The 5,172-nt window shown below is 42.5% G+C and overlaps 1 non-coding gene across 1 annotated transcript; it reads right to left on the bottom strand.

Moving 5' to 3' along the window:
- Positions 1-4,785: 4,785 nt before the first annotated feature.
- On the bottom strand, positions 4,786-4,857 carry trnae-uuc (transfer RNA glutamic acid (anticodon UUC)). The gene has a single exon. It is a non-coding gene; the product is annotated as a tRNA-Glu (tRNA).
- Positions 4,858-5,172: the final 315 nt, after the last annotated feature.

Here is a 5,172-nt window from a genome sequence, read left to right as displayed (position 1 = left end):
TAAGTGTGTGACAACATTATGGGATGGATCCCTACAGAGATAGACCTTTTAGATAGAGAGTAACATCCTTTTAGTTTAACCAGGGTCCCTGATAACCTTCTGAGACCGAGACACTCGCCCACATGTAAAAACAGCACCTCTGATTCATAGTTTAATAATTTATAAAGTTATACCAGCCAGCAACTTACCAATGGTTGCGTCTAAAAGGTAACAAGTTAGCGGCTATGGATGTCTCTTCCGGGTCTTTCTAGCCTCTACAGGTGATTTTCTATTGAGCCTGGAACTTCCAGCGTTTTTCGGGGTCGTTGGGCTTTAAATCCAAACTGTTACATCCAAGATTGATCCACTTTATGTCCATAATTCATCGCGTTTTGGCTCAGGGCTCACTACTTTTATAGGGCACCATATCTCCACCAGACTCCATGTAAATAATCACTATCTAAAACAAAAGACATTTTAGTAACTATTTTACATTGATATCTTTGGTCAATATATAATGCAACCCCCCCACCCTTTGATTGTTTCCTGTTGATGAGTGACAGTTCATATCCCTCAATCTCCACCAACTCCTGTTGTTTATATAGGACAGCTGAAGACATGTAAGGGAAGAGAGAGAGGGAATGACATGCAGCAAACGCCCTCTTCACCAACTGAGCTACCCGGGCGTCCCACACCCACATATTCTGGGACTGCTCCGTGATACAGACATACTGGAAGACATTAAAGAGGAAATGGACAACATATTCTTCTGGACACTTTATTTTTCTTACTGAAGAAAACAACTGAAAACTTGCTGTTACATATTTTGTTAAAGATTGCAAGAAACATGATCACTATAAATTGGATAAAGCCTAGCCGCCCTATACATGAAATCAAACAGGTCCGTACAATGTAAAATATGACTGCTTTTTACCCAACTGTTTTTTGTTCATAAGAATATGGACCCCTGTCATTTGAGCCTTGATTCAGAATAATTTAAACATACTGTGATGTGCAATGGTTTATTTACCCTGATTCCATGTAGTCAATATATTTCAATTCAATTCAATTTCAATTCAATTTATTTATAGTATCAAATCACAACAAGAGTTATCTCAAGACACTTTACAGATAGAGCAGGTCTAGACCACACTCCAGATTCCACAAGGACCCAACAGTTCTAGTAGTTTCCTCCAGAGCAAGCAACAGTGCGACAGTGGCGAGGAAAAACTTCCTTTTAGGCAGAAACCTCGGTCAGACCCAGGCTCTTGGGAGGCGGTGTCTGACGACCGGTTGGGATTAGAATGAAGAGTTTGTTTGTAGTAGTTCTTTGTAGCATAGCAGGGCACTGTGGGCGTTACAAGGCACAGCAGGACGTAGCTGGGCACCGCAGAGCGTAGCAGGATGTAACATGGCATCGCAGGACATGTAGCGGGACCATGGACAGCTGCTACCCTGATTTTTTGGCGCCTCCCTGATCCGAGGAAACATGCTGGGGGGAAAAGAACATAAGGACTCCGGGGAATGACTCCCCGGAACTAGATTAGTAACAAGCATTTCTGGAACATAGATGCACACAAATGGAAAGATAGAAAGATAGATGAGAGAGGAGCTCAGTGTGTCAAAGGAAGTCCCCCAGCAGTCTAAAAAGAGAGAGAGACATGACCATCCCACTGTCTAGCGGAGGTGGCTATGAGAGAGTGAGAGAGAGAAACATGACCATCCCACTGTCTAGCGGAGGTGGCTATGAGAGAGAGACATGACCATCCCACTGTCTAGCAGAGGTGGCCATGCGAGAGTGAGAGAGAGAGAGAGACATGACCATCCCACTGTCTAGCGGAGGTGGCTATGAGAGAGAGAGAGAGAGAGAGAGAGAGAGACATGACCATCCCACTGTCTAGCGGAGGTGGCTATGAGAGAGAGAGAGAGAGAGAGAGAGAGAGAGAGACATGACCATCCCACTGTCTAGCGGAGGTGGCTATGAGAGAGAGAGAGAGAGAGAGAGAGAGACATGACCATCCCACTGTCTAGCGGAGGTGGCTATGAGAGAGAGAGAGAGAGAGAGAGAGACATGACCATCCCACTGTCTAGCGGAGGTGGCTATGAGAGAGAGAGAGAGAAAGACATGACCATCCCACTGTCTAGCGGAGGTGGCAATGAGAGAGAGAGAGAGACAGAGTGGAGGCTATGAGAGAGAGAGAGAGACATGACCATCCCAGTGTCTAGCGGAGGTGGCTATGAGAGAGTGAGAGAGAGAGAGAGAGAGAGAGAGAGAGAGACATGACCATCCCACTGTCTAGCGGAGATGGCTATGAGAGAGAGAGAGAGAGAGACATGACCATCCCACTGTCTAGCGGAGGTGGCTATGAGAGAGAAAGAGAGAGAGAGAGAGAGAGAGAGAGACATGACCATCCCACTGTCTAGCGGAGGTGGCTATGAGAGAGAGAGAGAGACATGACCATCCCACTGTCTAGCGGAGGTGGCTATGAGAGAGAGAGAGAGAGAGAGAGAGAGACATGACCATCCCACTGTCTAGCGGAGGTGGCTATGAGAGAGAGAGAGAGAATTCAATTTTATATATATGTTGAATGACGTTCAACTACAAGATTACACTTATTTCTATATTTTATTTGGGCCTTTTTTGAAGAAATGTAAATAGTAAGTGCTTTATATGAGTTAAAATGTTTATTATGTTTATTTTTAATAAACCAGATTATTTCTCATCCGGGACCTATCGGACCCAAAGCGAGAATCATACCTGTAGACCAACGAGCCATGAAACACAGAGTTCTAGCAATTTTGCATCAAGGAAATGCGGCTGCGATCTGTCAGTGAATCTAAAGGCAATGGTCAAGTAGTTTGTTTGTCATGTAGTGTTTTTTTGGCTCCTCTGCCAGATTGAGCTCTCTGATTATATTTTACAACAGACAACTTTTGACACAAAACATTTTACAAACATTCAAACTTAAATCTTTCTATCACACATGACAGCAGAATTGTAAGGAACTTGCACATTTTGTAACTGTAATCAACTCAGATAAGCTTTCTAGCGAGAATCATACCCCTACACCAACGTGCCTCGTATAACAGAGTTCTAGAAATGTTCTATCAAGGAAATGAAGCTTGACTCCATGGCTCCACTGCCAGATTCAGCTTTCCGACATCATTTGACAACAGTAAACATTGGATACAAATTATTTTTACCAAAACACAGACTTGATTTTGCCACTAAGAAGTGATAGTAGTTTTGTGATGAATTTCCCTCGCCGATGACTCTGTTTCCCATCACATTCAATAAATAAACCAGATTGCTCTACTACAATTTTGCTTTACAGATTAAGGTTATAACAGGTCTTGCCTTCAGGGCTCGTCCGGGAGTTGAACCCTGGACCTCTCACACCCGCAGCGAGAATCATACAACTAGACCAACGAGCCAAGTAATAACGTCATTTTAGCAATTTTCCATCAAGTAAATGTAATCAGTCAGCAACTCGAAAGGCAATGGTCAGGAAGTTTGTTTGGCATGTAGTGTTTTTATGGCTCCACTGCCATATTGAGCTTTCTGATTATATTTTACGACAGGAAACAGTTCATATAAAATATTTTTACCAAATATAATAGTACTTATCAAAACAGACTTGATTTTGCCACTAAGAAATGGGATAGTAGTATTGTGATGAATTTGCCTCGTGGATGACACTCTCTTTTACATCACATTCAATTAAATAAACTAGATTATTCAATCTATGCGTCCATTTCTATGCAAAGTAGTCTCATCCAGGACCTATCGCACCCTAAGCAAGAATCATAATCCTAGACCAATGAACAAGGAGAGTCATGTCCTGCTCATTGTTCCTCATATTTTTTCCCAGTTTTTTCTGTTGCGTGCAGTTGAAGCAGGATATGAAAAATTGCCTACATGCTCTAATACAATTTTGCTCGCTCCTAATCTGTGTTAAATTAACAAGAAACTTGTCTTTTATTTACAGATTAAGGTTATAACGGCTCTCGCCTTCAGGGCTCATTGAGAAGTTGAACCACGGACCTCGCGCACCCAAAGCAAGAATCATACCGCTAGACCAACAAGCTACGTAATAAAGTTCTCAGCAATTTTCCATCAAGTAAATGTGATCAGTCAGTGACTCGAAAGGCAATGGTCAAGTAGTTGGTTTGGCATGTAGTGTTTTTATGGCAACACTGCTAGATTGAGCTTTCTGATTATATTGGACTAATTAACTTTTGTTACAGTCACTGTAGGACAGGCTTGAGCTATTGGTAGGCCACACTCTCGCAGAGAAATGTTAAAATATGGCAATAGCCTACTATGTCTACAATAAATGTATAGTCCAGGGATTTATAAGTATCCAAGAGCCACTGCTCATAGTTTCTCTCAGAGGAAAAGCAAGATTATCAGCAAAAATATGCAAGCAGAGGCAGGAGCAAGCAGCAAAGTGTCTGCACTGTAAGAAGCAGGAAGAGAGATAGTAGTTAGAATGCCGAATCCTAGCCACTAGACCATTGCTTGACACTCACATACATTGGTCAGGGGTTTAGTTACTGCTTGAAAAAAGGAAAAGGATTGTTATTGAGATACAGGCAGATGAAGTGTTTATGACCCATCAATGATGACAAAAAGGATAAATCTGCTGTTAGGGGTTTAATTTAAAGGAAATGGTACTCTTTAAAAGTGTTGGGGTTCTAGCGGTGAACTAATGAGGAAGAATTTGACAAATCTAAATCAACCAACAATAAGTCCTGGAAGTTACTCTTTCAAATGTTACACCTTTATCTATAAAGTCCTGATCATTCCCTGACCGGGAATTGAACCCTGGCCGCAGCGGTGAAAGCACCGAATCCTAGCCACTAGACCATCAGGGAATTGCATTGGTCAAATTTATCTTTGTAGATGTGAGTTTCCTTTTCACTTACTGAAATGACTCAGATTGTTTAAGACTAGGAATGGCGCTTGGCTAGAGCTTCAGAATGACAAACATGACATATTACACATCTATTGCTGAAATGTACTATACAAATAAAGCTGCCTTGCCTTGCCTTGCCTACTACGGCCTGGACCCAGGCGGCGCAGTTGCTTTTCACCGACTGCAAGAGCCAGGCGGACCCAGTAAATGCTGGGAAACGCCGGCCTCTACACTAAATCAAAAGAGCTGATTGGCTCTTATTTGACTAGGGACA

The sequence above is a fragment of the Etheostoma spectabile genome, unplaced genomic scaffold (assembly GCF_008692095.1).
Source record: "Etheostoma spectabile isolate EspeVRDwgs_2016 unplaced genomic scaffold, UIUC_Espe_1.0 scaffold00003671, whole genome shotgun sequence".
NCBI classification, from domain to species: domain Eukaryota; kingdom Metazoa; phylum Chordata; class Actinopteri; order Perciformes; family Percidae; genus Etheostoma; species Etheostoma spectabile.
The sequence above is the reverse complement of the archived record's forward strand: the minus strand, read 5'-3'. Positions and strand labels throughout refer to the sequence as shown.